Source organism: Ursus maritimus, unplaced genomic scaffold, assembly GCF_017311325.1.
Source record: "Ursus maritimus isolate PB19 unplaced genomic scaffold, ASM1731132v1 scaffold_30, whole genome shotgun sequence".
NCBI classification, from domain to species: Eukaryota; Metazoa; Chordata; class Mammalia; order Carnivora; family Ursidae; genus Ursus; species Ursus maritimus.
The window spans coordinates 9,432,593-9,456,051 of record NW_024425564.1 but is presented as its reverse complement, the minus strand read 5'-3'; the positions used below and the strand labels follow the sequence as shown (position 1 = coordinate 9,456,051).

The window sequence follows — 23,459 nt, the reverse complement described above, 5'->3', positions numbered from 1 at the left end:
CCACATATAAGTAAAATCACATGGTATTTGTCTTTTTCTATCTGACTTATTTTACTTAACATAATACCATCTGGGTCCATTCATGTTGTCACAAATGGCAAGGTTTAATTCTTTTTTAAGACCAAGTAATGTTCCCATATCTATACTATATACCACGTCTTCTTTATCCATTCTTCTACTGATGGACACTTGGGTTGTTTCTATATTTTGCTATTGTAAATACTGCAGTAAACATAAGGGAGCATCTATCTTCTCGAATTAGAGTTTTTGTTTTCTTTGGGTAAATACCCAGTAGTGGAATTATGGGATCATATGGCAGTTCAATTTTTAATTTTTTGAGAACCTCTATACTGTCTTCCACAGTGGCTGCACCAGTTTACATTCCTACCAACAGTGCACAATGCTTTCTTTTTCTCCATCCAGTCCAACACAGGGCTCGATCCCAGGACTCTGGGATCATGTCCTGAGCTGAAGGCAGATGCTTAACCGACTGAACCACCCAGGTGCCCCCTTTTAATGTATTGTTAAGTGCAGTTTGCTAATGTTTTCTTGAAGATTTTTGCATCTATGTCCATCAGGGACATTGGTTTGAGGGTTTTTTTAGTGTCTTTGTCTGGTTTTGGGATGATGGTAATGCTGGCTGGCCTAATAGAATGTATTTGGAAGCATTCCTTCGTGTATTCTTTGGAATAGTTTGAGAACTATCGGTATTAGTTCTCCTTTAAATGTGTGGTAGAATTCAGCTGTGAAATCTTCTAGTCCTGGACTTTTGTTTCTTGGCAGTTTTTTGATTACTAATTTAATTTCATTACTAATCATAGGTCTGGTTAGATTTTCTATCTCTTCCTCATTTGGTTTTGAAAGACTGTATGTTTTTAGGAATTTATATATTTCTTGCAGGTTGTCCAATTTGCTGGTATATAATTTTTCATAGTGGTATCTTATAATCCTTTGCAATATTGTGGTATCAGTTGTTACTTCTCTTTCAGATAAAAAGATAAAGTAATAAAACATTAAAACACAAATACAAGGGGGAAGATCAACAATGCCAAAAGAAAAGACCAATGAAGTAGACAAACATGTGGCGAGATTATAAAGAGAAGTGGAAAATATACTTAAAAAGAGACACAACCACAGATGTTCCCATGGTTAAACAGCTGGGAGGAAATGATGAAAATTTAGTGCTAATAAACTTCAAAACTTACATATTCTTGAAAAATGTGATTTACTAAATGTTTTTAGTAGAAAATTTTATTCTTTCCATAGTATTAACAAAGAACCCATGATTTCAAATCTTTTTTTTTTAATATTTTTTTTATTTATTTGACAGAGAGAGACAGCCAGCGAGAGAGGGAACACAAGCAGGGGGAGTGGGAGAGGAAGAAGCAGGCTCCCAGCGGAGGAGCCTGATGTGGGGCTCGATCCCATAACGCCGGGATCACGCCCTGAGCCGAAGGCAGACGCTTAACGACTGCACCACCCAGGCGCCCCCATGACTTCAAATCTTCCACAAAAAATACCTGACCAAAAAGATCTGAGATATGAATTTATCAAACATTTATAAAGATATTTCTGATCTTATAGAAACTTACAGAAAAAGGAACGGGAAAAAATATCTCAACAAATTTTGTGAGACTAGCAGTGATTTTGATACCCCAAACCTAAGAAAGACTATGTGAGAATGAAAATAAGATTCTACTTTCACACATGAATTTGAATTAAATTTTAAATAAAACTTAAGAAAATATAAAAGTCCAGTAATAAGATACATCCTTTTTGTTAAGTTGGATTTATTCTAGATTTATAAGGTTAGTTTAATATTACACTATACAACTATAATTTTATACTATAAAACTAATTAATATAATTTCCTTAATAAGAGAGAACAGCATGTGTGGGAAACAGGAGAGAGGGAGCATTGGCGCGGGATTAACTTAACGCCAGTTTAAATGGGCCAAGTGGAGAAACGAAAGTAACTCAGGGAAAAAGGAGCAAGAGGAAAGAGAAAGGGAACATTTTCCCTGGGGACCATCCAAGTAGCCGTTGCTCAACAGTCTCCAGTGGGTGAAGGGAGAACTTTGATCTTTATGTCGAGTACGAAATTTAGAGTGTTATAGGGAGCTCAACGTTTTAATTTTGGGCTTGAGACTGTATTACTCAGGATAAATCATGAAGCTGTGTAGGTCTTCATATGGAGGTAGGGAAAAATGTGTCCCAGTGGACACAGTGGAAATAAAATGATAATGGAAGACCTAAGTATATGGTCTATGCCAGGGGATGGTCACATTTATGTCACTGAGTTTGGAGAGGGCTAACTAATACAGTAGTCTGACTGTCTCTTAGCTAGTTTTGTCATTATTGTGACTTTATCATACTAAGAAAAGACATCTCACGGATCTGACAGTGCCCATGTGAGTACTCCAAACGCATATGGCAGATACAATAATGTTCATAACATAAAGAAGCCACTTGACATTTTCAATTTCTGAGTATGGGTGTCAACGTTATACTATTTTTATTTAGAAATGGCAAGAAAGATAAAAAGAGTTCTTTAATGGGGTGAGGGTGGGCAGAATGGGGGAAAGGGGTCATCAAGAGGTACCAACTTCCAGTTATGAGATAAATAAATTATGGAGACGTACACCGTGGTGACTATAGTTAATAAAACTGTATTTTATATTTGAAAGTTGCTAAGAGAGTACATCTTAAAAGTCCTCATGATAAAAAGAAAGTCCTCATCATAAAAAGAAAAGTTCTCATCATAAAAAAATGTAACTATATATGGATACAGATGTTAATTATATTTATTGAGATCATTTTGCAACATATACAAATATCAAATCATCATGTTGTGCACCTGAAACTAATATAATGTTATATGTCAATTACACCTCAATAAATAAAGAAAGCCTCTCTTTTTATACCTCCTTTTGCCCCATAAGGCAAGGAAAACAAATTTCTCTTTCTGGATTAAGACATTTTAATATACATAATGTATAGTACTTCATATAATTTATTAATGTCATTTTCTATAGGCAAAAGAGTTACCTTGCGAATGAAAACAAATTTTGACATTTATCTTTCCATGGCCTAATCGTAAGCCAAAACAAATAGCCTTTAACCAAATACGTACTTCACCAAATGTGTACTTTAATTTCTCAGTACTAATTGTGGCAATGTAAGGTTTTAGCCTCTCATAAATATGTTTTTTGGTGTTAAGAAATGTGTGTGGAGATGTTTTTAAGATAAAAGGCCCCTGGAGTTGCATGGAGACAAGGGGGGTGTTGTTGGGAAGGCAAAAGTCTCCCTGTGCACATCTAAGGAGAAGCAGCGAGTCACAGGGCCAATCGAGCCTGTTGCTGTTATCCAGGCTTCCCATGGATCGGGGAAAAGCATCAGGCACAGTTCTGCTACAGATGATTGAAACGAGCATAGCAGTTTTAAGAAATGGTTTAAATAGAGGGACATGCACAATTATTACATAGTTGGAGCTGCTGGAGGACCAGGCTCCAGGCCAGCCACCATAGCCTCCGTATGAAACAGGTCCTCCAGGGAGGCTGCCGGGTGTCACCGTCAGGAAGGGAGGCAATCGGAAAATGGCCACTTCCTGTAGGTCTTTGCAGAGATTCAGAGATCAAGAAGAAACTGCCCTGCTGTCTGTTAGAACCATGTCAGCTGAAAATGGGTGTGTCGAAGCCTGCCTTCCTCCCCTCAACAACAAGAGCATTCTAGGTATAAGCCAGGAGTTGCCGGTGTCCTGATTTCTTGCACCTTTGGAATAATATCTCGTTCTGGCCAATGGCTCCCGCTTGTCTGTCTTTAACACGCCACAAAGTAAAAACCGTTTTAAACCAGAGCAGAAAGCAGATAATTCCTGGCCTATTATCTGCAGTTCCCTATTTGCGTTTGTGCTATATATTTTGCGATACCAATAAGTGGGTTTCCCCCCCTCGTGTTAGGTCACTATGCAAGCTCAAATGGAGGTGTGCAGCAATGTAGAAAGTGGTTTTGGCCAACCTTTCACCCTCCCCCCAAAGGTCTAAGACAAGAACTGAGAAGGGTCTGCAGGGACTGTAGCATGGAGAAGTTTTATAAGAGACGCTTATTGGACTAGACTGTAAGACAGGAATGGAAGGACTTCCCTAAATTAAGAGAAAAAAAAAAAAAAGATTCACCCAGGGGCGCCTGGGTGGCTCAGTTGGTGAAGTGTCTGCCTTCAGCTCAGGTCACGATCCCAGGGTCCTGGGATCGAGTCCCATGTTGGGCTCCCTGCTCAGCGGGGAGCCTGCTTCTCCCTCTCCCTCTGCTGCTCCCCCTGCTTGTGCGCTCTCGCTCTCTCAAATAAATAAATAAAATCCTTAAAAAAAAAAAAAAGATTCACCCAAATATGGCGAAAGAGGAAAACCATCTCAGAACCCACATGGCGTGGGTGTTCCAGAGCTTCGCCCGGCAACCAGGCAGGTAGAAACAGGAGCAGGCCCAGCACTACCCTCTCCCTCCCTTTCCCGGGGTCTGCATTAGATCCCATAGACTTGGTGAAGCCTGAGTGAACAAAAAGATAACAAATTGCGGTTTACAACTACCTTTGGAAGCAGGACTCGGAGTCAGTCCTTTCTCAAGGCCGCATAAATGATGAATCCATGATGAATCCACGCATCCGTGAGGTGTTGGACTGTTGCGCAGTGGCTGCGTTTCCTTCCCGGTGTGGTGACTACTGGAGGGTATTCGTGAGAGAGACGACATATCCATACCGAACACGGTAATCACCAAGCCCATGAGATGGTTCCTGACAAGGAGTCACAGCATTCAGACAAAAAAAGACAAGATCATGTAAGAATCAAAATATCAAGAACGGGCCTAGAAGAATGAAGATGAGAAATCACGGCTGTATGGACCAGGCATGAAGTTGGAATTCCTCTATGAGGAAAGGTGTGTGACTTTTTTAATTGAGGGGGCTTTAAAATACTCATGAAGGGGAGTAGTGACCACAAAGGCTGAAAATCAAGGGGTAAAAGTTTTGTAAAACATTTGAGCATGTTATGGGCTGAATTGTGTCCCTCCAAAGCTCCTATGTTGAAACCCTAACCCTTGGTACCTCAGAATTTGGCTGTATTTGGAGATAGGGCCTTTGAAGAGGGAATTAAGTTAAAATGAGGTTGTTAGAGTGGACCTTAATCCTATCCTGATAAGAAGAGGAGATTAGGACACGGAGAGAAACCAGACATGTGCACACACAAAGGAAAAACCACGTGAGGACACAGAAGGTGGCCATCCGCAAGTCAAGGAGAGAGGCCTGAGGAGAAACCAACCCTGTCAACACCTTGATTTGAACTTGGGTTTGATCCAGCCTCCAGGGTACTGAGAAAAATTCCTGCTGCTTGAGCTACCCGGTCTGTGGTATTTAGTTACGGCGTCCCTAGCTGACCAATCCAGAGAGGAAGGGTTATGTTACCAAAATGAAGTATTTCGGAGGATATATTTAATTGTAAGAATGAGGAAGTTTGAGAGCATGGGAACTGGGCCTTTTCTTATCCTGTCAGCTCCTGAGGTCGAGGATTGCTCAATTCTCTGTGAATCCCCAACCTCAGTACAACGCTGGGCACAGAACATGTTCTCAACAATGATCAGCAGAACGACTGATGGAATGAAAAGGAAGAGAGATTTAAGAGAGGTTTGTAGAAATAATTTACTGTAGTGATCCTCAAGCTTTCTGGTGACAGGACTCTTTTTTAAAATCTTTTAAATTTATTTTATTTTATTTTATTTTAAGATTTTATTTATTTATTTGACAGAGATAGACAGCCAGAGAGAGAGGGAACACAAGCAGGGGGAGTGGGAGAGGAAGAAGCAGGCTCCCAGCGGAGGAGCCTGATGTGGGGCTCGATCCCAGAACACCGGGATCATGCCCTGAGCCGAAGGCAGACGCTTAACTGTGCCACCCGGGGGCCCCCAATTTTTTTTTTTACTTTTAAGTAATCTCTGCACCCAACGTGGGGCTTGAATTTACAACTATTTATCTACCTATCTTACAACTATCTATCTATCGACTGAGCCAGCCAAGCACCCCAGGACTCTTTACACTCTTAAATATTATTTTGAAACCCAAAGATCTTCATGGATTATATCCATCAATATTTACTATGTTAAGATTTAAAATTGCACATTTAAAAGTACTTACTAGTTGGGGTGCCTGGCTGGCTCAGTTTGTAGAGCATGGAACTCTTGATCTTGGGGTTGTCAGTTCAAGCCTCATGTGGGGTATAGAGGTTGCTTAAAAGAAATAATTTTAAAAATCTTAAAATTTTTTATTTGTTAATTTTTTCTAAAATAAAAGGAATCAACCATTAGGTATTATCATAAGTAACATTTTATGAAAAAATAACTGTATATATATTTTCTTTAACTTTCCTTAATGACTGCTTAGTAGAAGACAGATTTTCGTATCTGCTTCTACATTCAAAATGTTGTCAGCATATGAAGAAAGTTTGGCTTCACACAGATATGTTGTTAGAAAAGGAAAGAGTATTTTAATAGCTTTTTCAGGTAATTGTGGACATTCTTCTCTGATTTTATACCAAAACTTGACAGGTGGCACCTTCTTTAGGGTTGGTTGTAATGTGGAATCTGAAACCTTAGCACTAACTTTGAATGGATCTTTTACCCCTGCGTGATTTGGTAACAACTTGGTCATATTGGTCCACGGAGGTATTCAGCTTTTCCAAATGTTAACATTTCAGTATATAACATCAAACAGAAAAGAACACGAGTACCATCACCAATTTCATCAGAAATGTCTCTAAGTATTGGGAAGCTGCAAGTTCTTGAAGTTTCCCAATACTAATTTTCACCTGAAAGCTTATAATTTGTCATTGCAAATCCTCTCAATTATTTTCTTTGAGTTATTATTTTTTACAGACCGATTTCTTTAATTTCAAGAAAATGTCTGAATATATCATAGTTTCGTCTACTATTTTTCTTTCGAACAAAAATGGTGTTCATGAAAACAAAACGAAGCCTCTAGATCAGTTTGCAAGTCAACAGTCACCCCACACTTTTCTTAGACCATCGTCTTACTTTAATACACAGCTGAAGTGCTTTTTCTGCACTTAGCATTCATTCACATGGATTACTAAAAAGACATGTACTTAAGGGTAAGAGCTAATTTTTTTTTACTGCTTCTTCAAGGATGTTCTGAAGTACCCACCCCCCCAGCCCCGTGTGACGGCTGTGGACGCAGTGAGGGCGAGGACCGCCTCATAAACGGCCTGGATCCGTAGGACGCAGCTGCAGTTTACCTACTGTTTTTGCACCATCATCTTTTTTCATAACCAATAAGGCCTTGATATCATTATGAAAATATTGTTGGCCTCACCTTGAAAGTGTCTCAGGACCTCCGTGGATCTGTTCACTTTGGGAACTGATGATCTAACGTATGTGTGGGGATTTGCGGGACCAAGGGCCAAGCCTGCCTTGGAAGTTTTGAACCCAGTTGCCAAGCACATGGCAGGTTGTGAATGAATGTTTGTTGAATGAACTGGAGAATCCCTAACTGTATATGTATTTGCTTTAAAGAATGCGGTGATGTGGAGAATGGTGGAGAGAAAATGATCTAGAGTGGGGAAAGCATGCTTTTCCGGATCAGGATCTGCTTCAAGGTCGGCTTTGCCACTGAGCAGCTATGGGTTTCATCCTGTGCAGCCTCAGTTTTGTCAGTAAAATGGGGATAGTGATATATAGATTTATGGCAAAAATGAATTGGACTAAATGAAATTACGTGAGTAAATTTTTTAGTAAGTATAACTACCCCCTAACATGGGGCTTGAACTTACAAGTTCAAGATGAGGAGGCCACACAGTCTACCCACCAAGCCAGCCAGGCTCTTTGAAGGGGAGAAGGTCTTTAATAGCATTTTTGGGTGTATAGAGGTGGAGAAAATATGGAGATTTATAAAATCAGTTTGTGATATCCCAAGGGGACTATCTCAGGAGACATAGGTGGAAATGCAGAATTAAACTGACAGATAGGTATAGACTATGGACACGTTCCGGAGATACTCATTCAACTACTATTTACTGAGTCTACTACTCCAACCGAGGAGACTGTGGGCAGTAAAAAAAAAAAAAAAGAAAAAATCGATCTCTGAGGGAAAGGCGATCCAGATCAATGGGAAATAAGAAGGAAAATAACGGCCAACGGTCAAGCACAATTGTTCAGCGGGTACATCATAGTTTCCAGAAATTAGATGACTCCTTTAAATCTAAGCAAAAATAAGCTTTCCGTCGCCTTCTTAGCGCAGTGGGCAGCGCGTCAGTCTCATAATCTGAAGGTCCTGAGTTCGAGCCTCAGAGAGGGCATGTGTTTTTGTCCACAGGCTTGTCCACAGCAGGTGACATCACAACTCCTTTTAGAGCTCGCGTGTTCGCGGCTGGGACGCACTCTCCGGTCCTAAATGGAGAAGCGGACGGCAAGCGAGAGGCAGAGCTTGCCACAGCAGGCGGCCGGGTCCCCATCCACCTCCGGGAAGCCGCCGGGGAAGCTCGGGAAGCTGCGTGTCCGGAGGAGCCGGGCGGGGCCCGCGGCGGCCGGGGCGCGACAACCACGTGCGCGGACGGCGGGGAGCGCGGGGCGGGGCCGCGGGCGCTGCGCTTCCCCCACTTCGCCGCGGGGGGCGCCCTCGCGCGCTGAGGTCGGGGCCCCGAGGTGAATCTCCTCGCACAGGTGCCCCACCTGGGCCTGCTTTTCATTTTATGCGCACATAGAAGACAGGGAGATCCTGGACATCTTTGAAGCGTAGTAAATTGGCTCTTTCTGCCCTTTTCTCCCGTTTGGCTCCACGCAGGGCTGGCGATGTCCTGACCCACATTCCACCCGCCCGCGTGTGGACGGTGAGGGGACACAGAGGAAGAGAGATGGGGGTCCCCACGCGGGCGGAGGTGCTCGGAGAGGAAGGAGGTCCGCGCCAGGCGGGGTCGCTTGGTGTCGGCCGTGCGGGGTGCAGTGTGGCGGGCGGGCACCTACCCCCGTCACAAGCAGCCTTGAGAAGTGAATTTTAGTGGTGGCAGCCCCTCTCCGCTAGCCGGATCTGGGATTTTCCTGGCCAAAGACGGGGACCGAGAGAAGCCAGACTGTTTATGACACGCGGGGGCCGGTCTCCAAACAGACCCTGGCTTGCGGCGGGGATTGCAAAGTACCGGAGACTCCGGCAAAGGAAGGTTACGACCCCAATGGAATTTGTGGAAACTGAATTCACACAGGAAGGAAGGAAGGGTTGGGAAGTCTGTCATTAACGGAGTGTTGACCCACCTGCCTGGGACCCCATCACCACCGCCCCGCCTCCCTATTTCCACTGTAATGCCAGTCCTGAGCAATAGTTCCAGAAACGCTTCAAAATCAGAGAAGGAGACAAAGGGGCCGTGGTCGGTGCCATACACAGAACCCAGATAGTTTCCCCCTTTTGTTTTAGAGGCTCCTGGAGATGGAAACACATCTGCAAAAGCTTCCCAGCAGAGAAGCAATTCCACCCCATCCTTTCTCAGAGGTCCAGACAGGCGGGGGTAGGGTCTCACTCGATGGGACTGGGCCGTGGGACAGTCCCTGCCTTCCGGCTCTTTCTCACGATCTTTTCAAGTTTTCAACATGAGCCCAAGCCCCAAGACTTCTGAGGGTGATGCTGATGGCATGAGGAGGTTCTGGGAAAGCGATCGCCCTGGACAATAAGAGAGTATCGTGTCTCTCAGATCCACAAATGCGGTGAGCCCTTGATTTTTAGGGCCACCCAGGTGGAGTGAGTACCGAATAACCGCCTAACATCCCAGACAGGGCCCTGGGTCAGAGCGTGGGCCTCCTTGTCTCCACCACGGTGCGCGGTTGCCAGGTTCCCGGAAGGCAGCATGTCCCATCTGGGGACCACCACATCAGGAACGGCCTGGGAAGTTAACACAGAGATTCCAGAATCTCCTTCCGCATTTTTCAGTTATGATTATCAGCTGAGTGTTGTGGCTGACACCACGGCTGTCTGGGAGGTGGCTTTGGGGTAGGCCCTCCCAGGCTCCGAGTTTACACATCTGTTCCTGGTGTGTCTCGTCCACGCGTAAGTGGAAAAGGCCATGAATACAGGAAAAATGATCATTTATGTGCAATTCAAGATAAGCATTTTATTTTAGTTTAAAATGCCAGTTAAACATTCTGTCTTTTAGACATAAAAAGGAATGTGGTGGGATTTTTGTTGTTGGTTTATTTTTTTAATTGCTGAACAAAATAACTGGTAGAAAGAAATCAAGCTTCAGCTTTAATTTTCGATGCTGCAGGATCCATCTGGAAACAGATGGGGACCGTGCGGTGTCTGGAGACGGGCATCTTGGCTCCTGTTTCTCACTCTGACCCGCCCCTCCACCCCACAGTACTGTTGGCCCCCTGTGCTTCACACTGTCCCTGGTCTGTCTCTTCCACGGCTAGGCCATCAGCTCCCCCGGAGCAGCAGCAGTGGGCTTTCCTGTGAGACCTGGGCGGGGGGGTGCACACCCCTGCCTTGGCTCAGTTCTCTCAGTCACTGGGACAGATCCCGATTCTGACTTTCACGGCATATTCCTGGCAACTACAGAGAGCTCATCCCACAAATTCCGTACTGAATGAATAAATACGTTATTTAGGTGACGCAAATAGAAGAGGGGTTAACTGAGCTTTGGTGACGGGACAGCCTGACAGAGACTCCATCCGGGATCTGTAAATGTGCAGGGCGCCCGTCCAGGGGCTGAGACTCGAACAGATGCGAGCGGTAGCTCCAGGGTGACTGGCCCCTGGCTGGTCACCGGCTGGGCTTTCGCAGCTACAGGCCGAGCGCATGGCTAACGCCCCATCTGGTGACAGTTCAGGGTGTGCAGGGGACGTCACACGGGCTGCACTCTGTTACCTCCCTTCAGGCCCTACACCCCAGCAGGCCCTGTTTGATCTCTCCACACAGTCCTGTGCAGTGGGGGCAATACAGGCGAGGCCTGAGGCCTCTGCCGCCTGACCTTCTCCACTCCCACGGGCATTTGATGGAGCAGCTGAGGTCCTACTGTCCGGCCCTCAGGTCGCTAGGGCCCCGTGGGAGCCTGTGAGGCCGCCTGGTCAGATTTCCCCCTGCCCTCCTCTCATCACGACCCCAGCCCCGCCTGTCCCCGCTCTCAGCCCCGGGCGGGAAGGTAAGCGCCATCAGTGAGGTTAGGGCTAGAGACTACCATGAGCCCAGGGCACGTGGGTGGCCAAGTTGGCTGGTGTCTGACTCTTGATCTCAGGGCTGTAAGTTCAAACCCTGTGTTGGGCTCCACACTGCTTAGAAAAAAAGAATACAGTGAGTTTGTTTTTGCTTTTCTTTTTTTCCTTTTGAAAAACAGAGTCGTGTGAGACACAGGGTTCCCAGTGTTCAACTCCCTCCCCCAAATGCAATCAGAGTTAGCAAATGCTTACATGTCTTTCCACAGACGCTGAAGGAACGTACGAGAAGCTATCTACGTAGCTAAGTGTATTTTCATGTATCTGGTTCCTCACTGTAGGTTCTGTGAAAAGCTGCTTCTAACAATAGACCTTGGATCTTTTAGGTTTTCACCTTGTGCTCCTCTTCCCCCTTTCAAGCCTGCTAAAGATTCTATCTTACGGATTTACCGTATTTTCTGTAACTGTTCTCCTGTCCATGGGCCTTTAGGGGCTTTCCAGTCCTTGATGTTACAAATAACGCTAGAGTGGCTATCTTCTGTACATTTGGGGGCACATGTAGGGTACCTGTAGCATGAATTCCTGGAAGCGCAGTGGCTGGGTTAATTTTGATAGATTTGGCCAAATTGTGCTCCATTAAGTGTTGTGCAAGATTTGGGGGAGTTGAGAGTGAAGTGAACTGACCCTTTGTGGTCAGGGAGGAAAATATATCAGGTTTCCCAGAGACTGACGTTTACTTAGAGGAAAGACAATTCTCAGAGAAAGTGTCATTTGTTCAAATGGCCCAGCATTGCTATGGGCACATTTTGGAGCAGGGAAGACGTACAGATCCTTGCCGGTGGGTAGAAGAAAGCCATGTCTCAGAAACATGTAGGTCTCTGGGGGTGACTGTAAGACAAATAAAGGATGTGCTGCCACCCCTGACCCTCCCCCTGCAGACCTTCCCACTCTCCTTGTTCCTGTACCTGGAAGGGGCCTGCGCCTTTCTCTCTTCCTCCCAGGAGTTGCCCACGTGTCCCCTTCGCAGCCTTCATGGAGTCTTCGTGTCCACAGAAGCCTGGTAAGGCCAGGGACTCGGAGCGCCTCTTCCTTGGGCGGTCAGGTTCCACATAGCATCTGAGGCTGGACCCAGTGTCAAGTCCCAGGGGGCCTGCCAAGCTCCATCTGAGATGAGTCCAGACCTGCCTGCCGAGAGTGGGGGGCTGGGGTGGGGGTTGCGTGAGGAGAGGAGGGCAGTCTGCTTCCCCTCTGCCTGCCGCTCCCCCTGCTTGTGCTCGCTCCCTCTCTTTCTGTCAAATAAATAAATAAAATCTTTTAAAAAATTAAAAAAGAATTTAAAAAAGAACATTTGCTCCTGTTCTTCCCCTTTCTTTCCTCTTCTTCTCAAGGCCACACCTTAATTACATTTTATTGGATACAGAGCCAAACAACTGACTTAGAAATGGGAATTTTAGGCCCAGGCAATGTCCCGGGGGAATGAAGCCATCTGGAAAGGAGGGGAGCTAACAAGTGGTTAAGCGGCAGACAAGGGAGAGTGGGACGACGTCGCAGAGGATGAGGGGCTCTGAACACTTTCTTGCTGGCGAAAGGTCACCGTTCAGTGATTTCACCCTGGACGGCAACATGGCCGCATCTGCGTTTCTCAAATGACAGCTGTTTGTGCAAAAGACGGCTTGGGAAAAGATGACAGTTCAGTTCAACGGTCGGGAGAAGCGTGAGGGCATCACCTTCGTGGACCCGAAGAGACACGGAATGGCTTTACGGAGCACTGGCTTCAGTCAGACTCATTTATCCCTTCAGCGTACGTGGACGAGGGCCTCCCTCATCCATTAGCTCTGGGGTTCTACACCATCTACGAGTCTTGGGGGTTCAGTCACAATTAAGACAGACATACGCCTCCCATTCCTGTATGGGGAGATAACAGTAAAACCAGAATAACACACTAGATAGTTTCAGGTATGATGGACGTACCCACTTGATGATTCAGGGGCCAGTGCTCTGAGGAGATGGTTTTGAGGTTAGCCTAAAAATGGAAAAGCCAAGTGCGTGAAGACTCCTGAGCCGTGAAGCAGAAGGAGTAGGAACGCAAGGGCCTCGCGACAAAATTCCCTTGGGTCAGTGAAGGGATAATTGCGAAGAAGCTGGTGTTTCTAATACATACAGGAAGGTAGAATTGACAGAATTAGTGGAAAACTGAAAGCAGATGATGATGAGGGATAGAGAAGTCCTCAGGTCTCTGGCTTGGGCCAGTGTATGGATGGTGGTGCTTTAAAATTTTTTTTTTTAGTAAAGATTTTATCTATTAATTTGAGAGAGAGCACAAGCAGGGGGAGGGGCAGAGCGAGAGGGAGAAACAGACTCCCCGCTGAGCAGGGAACCGGATGGGGGACTCTTGGGGTCATGACCTGAGCCAAAGGCAGCTGCTTAACTGACTGGGCCACCCAGGTGTCCCAATGGTGGTACTTTTCTCCAAGACTGATATTCTTCACTAAAGCAGGTTTGGGGAAAGAAATTATTAGGTTCTTGCCATGTCCTATTAGTTCTGAAATGCTCGTGGGATGTGCAAGTGGAGATAGCCGTGAGGGATTATGGATAAAGGTTGGACTCAGGAGAGATGGCCCTCCAGAGTATCGATAGTGCTTGTGATGAAGCAAAGTGAAATAAACGGTCTCGGGCTGGACCACTCAATACAGTAGCCCCCAGCGACAGGTGGCTCTAAGGTATTTGAAATGTGCTATGAAACGGGATGTGTTATAGGTGTAAAACAGACACCGTATTTCAAACACTTAGCACAGGGAAAAGAAGGTAAAACACCTCATTAATAAGTTTTGTATTGATTACTTGCTGAATTGATAGTATTTTGGATATATTGTTAAATAAAATACAGTATTAAATTAATTTCACTTGTTTCTGTTTGCTCTTTTTAACGTGACTACTAGAACATTTAAAATTGTAAGTATGATGCACATCTCTGTTGGGGAGCACAGGTGTAAGGTAATTGTTCTGAGCCTCTTGTGAGCAGGGGATCACATTTATAGAACAATTTACATGCAGTCTAAGAATGGTCACAGCTGGGGCGCCTGGGTGGCTCAGTCTTTGGGCCTCTGCCTTCGGCTCAGGACGTGATCCCGGCGTTCTGGGATCGAGCCCCACATCAGGCTCCTCTGGTGGGAGCCTGCTTCTTCCTCTCCTGCTCCCCCTGCTTGTGTTCCCTCTCTCACTGGCTGTCTCTATCTCTGTCAAATAAATAAATAAAATCTAAAAAAAAAAAAAAAAGAATGGTCACATCCCCCCACAATTAGCATGAGAGAAGAAGTGGCCCAAGGACAGAACCTCAGAGAACACTCATCATCGAGAAAGATGGAGAAAAAGTGGGGACACAAAGGACCCTGAAGAGTTCAAAGAGAACTAAATGGTGCTGTCTAAACCCAAGGAAGAGATCATTCACGTGGGGGGGGGGTGCGGGGGGTATTTCAAAAACTGTAACCCTAAGTAAGAAAAAATATAGAAGTTCCCATTGGATTTTACAGTTTTAAGGAGATCATAGTGGCCTGAATGAAGGCAGTTTCAATGACATGCCACACGCAGGTGTCCTGCTACGTAGCTTGTGGGCTGAAGGAAGGCTGGACATTCATGTACATTTCTCTTTCTGGCACTTGGCAGTAGAGATAAGGCTGAAAATGTGCCAATTTCTTGAAAGTGGAATTAGGGAATTAGCTCAAGGAGAACGTTACATCTGTGTGTATACAGAGTTTGCTGTTAATTAATGAACAATCATGACTTGATCTAATATCCACATTTTTTCCAGACTTCTGATTTTTACAATCTCCTTTAACAGGTGACTAAGAAACCAAATAAAATCCACACTTTCTTCAATGTTTGAAGTCTCTTTTCCTCCATAGAAGGTCTCTTGCTTTTCTTTTTAGATTGTTATTAGTTTACTAATATACTTTATTTTTTACAGCACTTTCAGATTTGAAGAAAAATCGAGTGGGAAGTACATAGGTTCCAGTAAACAACGTCATTCTTCCTCCTGCATAGTTTCTCCTATTCCTAACATGACTCATTAGTGTGGGACATTTGTTAGAACAGGTGAACCAGTATTGATACATTATTATTATTGACTGAAGTCCATAGTTAACCCTAGGGTTCACTCCTTGTGTTATACATTCTATGCGTTTTGACAAACGTATAATAACATGTGTCCACTATTCTAGTATCGTACAGCGCAGGAATTGATGCCAACAGATTTGTTGAAGGAGCTAAGTCTTTTATCCTACATCATTTCCCACATTGTTGATTAATTCAATTGCATCTTCTTGGTGTCCCTTGACATATTTCTTGATTTGCTCGATTTCTTGTAAACTGGTAATTAGAGGTAGAGGCTCACTCAGATTCAGGTTCCAATATTTCAACAATGAAATTGGAGACGTACTGTGTGCGTCACTTTATGAGGGGCGTAATGTCTGACTTTCCCATTTTTAGTCATCAATAGTAACGTTCATACATGGGCTCAAATGTCACATACATAACATATATCTTGTGTATATAATCATATATTGATACATAAAATTGATATGCAAAATAAACTTAGACAACATCATTAAAAGAATAAACATAAAAGCAAACAAAATATTAATTATCAAATGAGCGCCTTGGAGAAAAATCAAAAGCATACCCTCAGACTCATAAAAATGGGAATTTTGAATGACCTGTTTCTTAGGTTCTGCAAAAACTGCTCTCTAGTTTAAAATTCTACCCTTAAATACTCTCTAGTTACAGAGCATTACAATAAATAATCTGCATTTAACATAAGGAGTAAGAAAAAGAGACTCTAAAGGAAGCAAGAGAAAAGATGGTAAATGGAAACACGGGCTTAGCTGGAATACAGCAAATCTAGTCCGTCATTTGAAAAAAAAACTAAAATAGCCAATCATCAGTCAAATGTAAGAAAGAAAGAAGATGAAGAAAGCACAAAGAAGAAGCAAAATGAGTTAGTGGATGTTATTTTAAGATTTTGGAGATGTGGTGGGTATTTTTTGAAGAATTAACTGGTGTTTGATTTTCCCGCACCTGCACTCCATCCGGTCGGAGCAGTAGCCACAGGTGGTAGAACCTTCGCTCTAGACGCTGGGGACGCAGTAAGTTTCAGCATTTTGTACAGACCGTGCCTGAGCACCCAGGAAGCTCCCATTCCAGGAAGGAGAAAAACAAACGAGTAACTTACCGTACTTTCTGGAGGACGTGGTGTTTGTGAGGAAGATAGGACGGGGAGCGGGAGGCTGGGCAGGCAACATTTCAGCTACACGTCTGAAGAAGGAACATTTGAGTTGAGACCTGAGTTAGTGCCGAGTCTGGGGCAGGAGCCGGAGGGAAGGGATGCTGGAAGGTGGACCAAGGGTCTCCATGAGCAGCAGTGACAAGGGTACAACAGAGGTGCCAACGTTTCTCAGATCTTTTCGCAGGTAAGAAGCTCCGGGTTTGTAAACAGAACAAGCAATATACAAACCAAGGAAGAGGGTGGGAGAGAACATCTCGAATACTAAGTGAATGCTCTACCGCTCGAGCTAACGCCCCGTTGCCAGCCCACAGGCAGACCGACCGCACCCCACTCACTTTCCTGGTTACCGGGGCCGCCGGGATCTTTGGGCCTCAGGCGCCAGCCAGGACCAGAGGGAGGACGGACATTATCAGCCACTGGAGTGTAAGGAATGAGGACTCCCTTGGAAAGCCTAGTCCCCACTTCCCGATTTCACTTCCTTGATCTCCTGAAGTAAAGAGAACACAGTCCAGATGTGGACACAGCACATCTGTTCCAGCCAGTGATCATTACCCGTCACTGCAGGCACGGCTGCCCACGACCGCGGTGGGAAGCCTCTCCCAGCCCAGGGCCCCAAGCCCTCCGTGTCACGACCCTGGGCCAGGCCCCTGGGAAGCCCCATTCCCATTTTCTAGAGAAGCCCCAGAAAACCCAACACCTGATTCTGTTCCACTTCCTGAAGGTGAAGCCTGTAGCCCAGGATAGGGACAAGAGGAGCAGCTGGAAGACAAATTTGAGGCCAGTGGGTCTAAGTGACAACACAAGCCTTGCTTGGTTTGATGGAGTGACAGTTTTTAGGAAAGGCAACGCCGGCGTCAGTCCCTTCCCGGTCCTGAGTATCTGTGGGGGTAGCAAGTCTGAAATAATAGTTTGCCTTTAGCCTGAAAGAATGGCCAGATTTTCCCCTCTTCTCCTTTCTAAGTGCAGTAGACACTCTTCCACTTTTCTCTCCAATTCTGGATATAGAATCAATGCACTTGACCTTAGTATTTCGTCTATCACGGAGGTCCGAGGATCCCATTTAAAGATCTCGCTCTCCTTGCCTCCATTTCAAGTCTGATCAACCCCCGCGTGGTCCCCTGTTCCACGTCTGTAGTGGCGATTTCTCAGCTTTCTCAGGACGCCCGTTCCTGAAGTTGCACGCAGCGCTTTCTCCTGTAGGGCTCGGGCAGCCAGGAAGAGCTTTGGTGGAGCCGGTATTGTGTCTGCAGAGTTTTAATTTTATCCCGTAGAGTCATTCCTGAAGCCTTGCTTAGCACCAGGGATGAGGCCAGGGACCTCCCAGACTCTGCAGCACCAGGACCGACCTACTGAGCAATCACTGTGCCCAGAGCCTTTTCTAGATGCTGTACGTGTACTGATGCAGGGAACAGACCCAGAGAGAGCCCACCGTCTCCACTGCCTTATGAACACGCTTACGAACACTTCCTGCCGCAGACCTCAAGACTCCCGTGGCCAAAAGGGAAAACAAATGGAGGCTACACATTGCTCTTTGAATTCTTCCTTCTCCATCCCCAACCCCTTTTCTCTTGGACCACTTGGCAACCACATCTTCCTTACGGTGGTCTAGACCTTCTGTTGGGCAGGCCAACGGAAGAGGGCCCCTTCCCTTGTCATCTCAGTGAAGACTAAGTTGGCTCAATTATCCGAGAGTGGTAGTGGATTCCAAGCTTGTTCCCCACCCAAGCTGGATTCTTGGTTAAGATAGGAACATAATTATTTCCTCTAAGTATAACTAACATCAGGTAGGGGTTTTGTTTAATTAGCATTTGATGAATGGAGGAATGGTATTCAAGTCATTAGAAGCCTTGTAGGAGAGAGTAATTTGAGATCAGTGAAGACTGGACAGTGAATAAGTAGCTTGAGCCTGAGGGGTGCCTGGGGGGCCCAGTCAGCTGAGTGTCCACCTCTTGATTTTGGCTCAGGTCCTGATCTCAGGGTCATGAGGTCAAACCCTGCATCGGGCTCCTCCTTTCAGCAAGGAATCTGCTTGAGATTCTCTTCCTCTGCCTCTTCCTCTATCCCTCCCCCCACCCTCTCTCTAAAATAAACAACAAAAAATTTAAAAAAAAAATCTTGAGCCTGACAAATCCACAGGAATCCCTATGCATGAGGAGGAAATGCGGTTGGGGAAGAGGAGGAGGGCATGATCCGTAGCGTGACTGGCGGTGCAGGCATTGGCCTCCGGCCTTCTGGAACTGCAGGTGGTTTGGGGCAGCTTCAGGGCAGGGTCCTCCTTCCTGCTCCCAGTTTCTGAGGAGTGCACCCCTAAGAATGCGGTTCTCAGATGAGAAACAAATTAAAAAATGTGCATTATTCCTGCATAACATTTATTGGGTTCATTTACAAATAGCGAAATAGAAAAGCACATTTAATCAATAAATTTTTTTTCTACCATAATCACTCTAGGGCAACGTTGAGAGGGATCAAGTGGTGTCAAAGGGAGAGATTTGGGAGGTGGAGAAGAGAAAAAAAGTTTGAAGAGAGGGACAAACCCTGGCAGCAGCCCTAAGGACCCGCAGGATCTCCCAGAATCCAGCGGAGGGCCCGATGCCCCCTTCAGCACGGCTCTGCTAGGGCCGGCGGGGCCCAATGCCACGTGACTTGAGGTTCCCATAGACCCTCACGCTGCTTCTTAGTAAAATGGGGTCGTGTTGCCATTTCAAAAATATATTTTAAAAATGAGGTTCCTTTTGGGAGTTAGAGGAAAACCTGGTTCCCATTATATTTTGAGCACGTTTTCAGAAAATTCAGGGAGATGAGCAAAGCACCGGACCTCGCCCCCTTGTGAGGCCGATCTGACGGCAGTCAACCTGCCAGCCCGCACGGGAGCCAACTCTCAGAGAATCTGATAGAAGACGTATTGACATCTGCTGCCTGACCATGCGTTGTCACTGTGAATAAAAGACTAAAACAATATCATGATAAAAATAATTAATAAAATTTAATATTTATACAATATAATATGTAACTTTATTAAAAAGGAATAAACATTAAAACATCATAAAATCCAGACCTTCTGCGCGTGCCTCCTGACACAATTCTCAGGCTGTGCCTCACACTTGCTACCCCAAAGGAGAAAGTTTGATTTTCCCAGACACACAACATTTTTTATTAATTTTGAGCTGAGACCCCAAAACCTGTGTTTTTAAAAGACATTTTTAAAAAGACGTTATTTATTTATTTGACAGAGAGAGAGAGAGAGAGAGCGCAAGTAGGCAGAGCGGCAGCAGGGGGAGGGGAAGAAGCAGGCTCTCTGCTGAACAGGGGGCCCCGCACGGGGCTCGATCCCAGGACCTTGAGATCATGATCTGAGCCGAAGGCAGACGCTTCACCGACTGAGCCACCCAGGCGCCCCTCTAAAAGACATTTTGACCCATTTGTTCCTTTTTTTCTTTTTTTGTATGTCACATTTCAGGTGTTTTTTTTTCTTTCCTTTCCATTTTAAACCAGCCCGGAAGTACACGGGGAACGCTGAGCTAAAGAGAGGTCCGCCTGGTGCACGTCCCCCGAAGCCCGTGCAGCCCGGAACCGGGGGAGCCTGTAAAAGCTGGAGAATGCGGGCGTCGATCCCGCTACCTCTCGCATGCTAAGCGAGCGCTCTACCGCCTGAGCTAATTCCCCCTGACGTCCTGGTTCTTTAGCCTATTTCTATCACCTTGACGCAAATTTCATTCCAGTGCCACTTGCGTTTCCGGGTTGTTCCACCCTTAGGAAACCTCACTCCACCAACGCAGAGCTTGTCAGAGACAGCCTGGGACCCGGAAGGCACCGAGCACCCCTGCTTGGGGAGGGGAGGGGATGGGAGGGGGCAACCCCCTGCGGGAGAGCTCCTTCTCTGCTGCAACCGGCCTCTGGGGGTTAGATGAGCCGGACGGGGTCCCTCGTGAGCACAGTTCCTCCAGTGCTCTGTTGAGCGCATCGCACTTCAATACCACCTTCCGCGGCCCACCCCACAAACCCGGGAATAAACCCAGATATCTTTCCACTTACTGTTCCTTCAAATAATTCATCTTTTATCTCGTTTCTATTCTATTAGTTGTTTAATTGTGTCTCCATTAGGGCAGTTGAGATTCTCCTGTTATCGATTTCTTCCTTGAGTTTCGGGCTTACCTACTGAATTCTAGGTCACTAAATCTACAATGCTTTTTTTTGAAGAAGTGACTGCACTGGGGAACTCATTCATGGTGATTTATTTTACAGTGGCCCATATTGTGATGCCTATTTTTTAAAATATCGACATGATTGAAGCATAATTTATACACAACATGCACACACTTCAGTGAATTTTGACAAATGTATACACGCAAGTGACCACCGCCACAATGAGGACATAGGATCGTTTCGTCCCCTGCGTTTGCTAGAGTCGCCGTGACAAGTACCAGAAGCTGGGCGGCTCGAAACAAACACGCGCGGTCTTCGTCCTGGAGGCCAGACGTCTGGAGTCCAGGCTTCCGACGGCGCACGCTCCGTCTCTCCTTGGTTCTTGCTCTTGAATTTCCCTGGCTTCTCTCGCGCGTGTTTGGAGATCGCGCCCAGCCTTGTCGCCTGCGCGCGTTGTGCATCCTTTTTACTGCTGGCGAGCGTGGCCCAGCGACCGCGGCTGGCCTTTGGTCTTGTCCGGAGCAGGTGTCTGAACAAACCAGCGCCGGGACTATTCGAGCCGAGCTTGCGTCGTCCAGCCCGGTGCGTAAACTCCCGTGTTGAGTCCTAGGGCTTTCCCGAAGTCTCGATTTGTTCATCTCTCGATTTGTCCTCTTTCCTCACCACGAGGGCCACCCAGCCCAGGCTGCAGCACCGTCGGGGGCCCTGAGCTACGAAAACCCTCGGCGAATAGAGAAAACGTTCTCCTTTTACCAACAAGAAAGCCGAGGAGTGACAGGACTTCTCTAACTTTACCCAAGCTAAGAGAAGTGGGGTCCGACACCGAGTTTGCTCTGTCAGTGGCAGGACCCGCACGGGTACGACTCCCTAACCCACCACAGGGACTGAGGTGTCGGGAGGCGCGCGGGGCTCGGCTGACCTGGGGCTGGGTGTCCTGTGGGGTTCGCGCCTGGCCCCGCACGTGCGGAGTCTGGGAGCGGCAGCGATCGCCGCAGCCTTCACCCCTTGGTGGGGGGGGGGCGGCTAGGGAGGTCTCCCAGGCCGATCGCCGAGGGGCGGCTCTGCGCGCGGGAAGAACAGGGAATCCAGGTGACAGCACGGGCGCTGGGGCGCCGAGAGGCCTCCGTCCCCGCTGCCCTTCTGCTTCCCAGGCCCTGCTCCCGGCGCGCTGAAAACTGCAACGGTCCGTGTAAAGCCCGCAGAGGGCTCGGGGTCCCTGTCAGCGTCTCTCTCAAGGCCCCCCGACCGGTCTGAGAGAGTGGGGGGGGGGTCTCCTGGCTGTCCAGGGATTTCAGCGAGTGCCCCAGGCTGAAGGTCTGCCTGCCTGCCTTCCTTCGTTCCCGTCTTTCCTTCCCTCCTTCCTTCCCCTTCCTTCCTTCTCAGCACTATTATTGCTATTATTATTGAAGGACAGTTGACAGACAACGCTGTGTTCACTTCCGGTGTAGCACCTAGTGATTCCACAATTCTAGACACGTTCCTCAGTGCTCATCCTAAGTGTGGTCACCATACAACATTATTACACTATTATTCACTATATTCCCTATGCTGTACTTTTAATCTCTATGACTTATTTATTTTATAACCAGAAGTTTGTACCTCTTAATCCCCTTTATCTATTTCATCACCCCCACTCCTCTGTACCCACTAGTTTATTCTCTGCATTTATGAGTCTGTTTCTTGTTTTGTTTTGCTTTTTGTTGTCGTTGGTTGTTTTTTTAATTCCACATGTAAGTGAATCATATATTTGTCTTTCTCTGTCTGACTTATTTCACTTAACATAATACCCTCTAGGTCCATCCATGTTGATACAAATGGTAAAGGTCTCATTCTTTTGTGTGTGTGTGTGGCTAATATTCCATCGCGTGTATATACGCGTCACATCTTCTGTATTCACGCACCTGGTGATGGCCGCTTGGGCCGCTTCACACCTTGGCTGTTGTAGATGCTGCTGCCGAGAGCACAGGGCTGCAGATATCTTTTCAATTAATGTTTTCATTTTCTTTGGGTCATGGAATTACTGGATCATACAGTATCTCTATTTTAATTTTTTGGGGGAGCCTCCATTGTGTTTGCCCCAGCGGCTACACAGTTTACATTCCCACCAACGGCTCACTGGGGTTCCCTTTTCTCCACATCCTGGTCACCCTGCCTCACGTTCGTTTTTGTTTTTCTGACAACTTAAAAATATTTGTTTCAGTTTTTTTTTTCAGGTTCCAAGGTGTTTGACCCGTGTGTGTGTGTGGGGGGGGTCACTGGGTTTGGTCACCAAGTTCAAAATTCGGAGGCAAGGAGAGGAAGAGCTTTTCTCTGCGTCCTGCACTTTCATGGGAGAAATTCGCAGGCAAACAGATGAAGATACGGAAACGCATCAACATTCCAGGTGCTCTCGAGATTCTGGAACAGTCGTGGGACACTGGCACACGGGAAAGCATACTCATTCCACGCCCCAAGTTGGTGCCGAGTGTACAACGCGCAGCATTACGACTGAGCAATAAAGTAACTGCTGCTCCTCGGCTTCGAGGGCGGGACGGCTCCGCTCGATGGCGCCGCGACCGCGCGGGTTTCTGGACTGTTCCTCCCTCTGACTTTTCCTTCCCCTTTCTGGGCGTCAGCTGGCAGACCAGATGCCAGGCACAGGAGGATATGCGTTTTCTCGACTCCTTTTCTCGCGGCTTTCTTTCCTGTGCTCTTTCCGCCTCTGCCCAGGGCTGGGCCCGCAGTGGGTCTCGGAGGAGGAGGGAGGGGGAGAGGGAGGAGGAGGGGGAGGAGGGAGGGGGAGAGGGAGGAGAGGGAGGAGGGAGGGGAGAGGGAGAAGGAGGGGAGGGGGAGGGGGAGGGGG

General features: G+C 46.5%; 1 long non-coding RNA gene and 2 other non-coding genes across 3 annotated transcripts; 1 reads left to right on the top strand and 2 right to left on the bottom strand.

The window, feature by feature from the left end:
• Positions 1-8,281: 8,281 nt before the first annotated feature.
• TRNAM-CAU lies at positions 8,282-8,354 on the top strand. The gene has a single exon. It is a non-coding gene; the product is annotated as a tRNA-Met (tRNA).
• A 4,310-nt stretch (positions 8,355-12,664) lies between these two features.
• LOC121106107 lies at positions 12,665-16,889 on the bottom strand. Its single transcript, XR_005838857.1, has 3 exons — positions 16,810-16,889; positions 16,421-16,503; positions 12,665-13,098 (listed from the first exon to the last, which is right to left on the bottom strand). It is a non-coding gene; the product is annotated as an uncharacterized LOC121106107 (long non-coding RNA).
• Positions 16,890-20,064: 3,175 nt separating this feature from the next.
• On the bottom strand, positions 20,065-20,137 carry TRNAA-AGC. The gene has a single exon. It is a non-coding gene; the product is annotated as a tRNA-Ala (tRNA).
• Between the last annotated feature and the right edge of the window lie 3,322 nt (positions 20,138-23,459).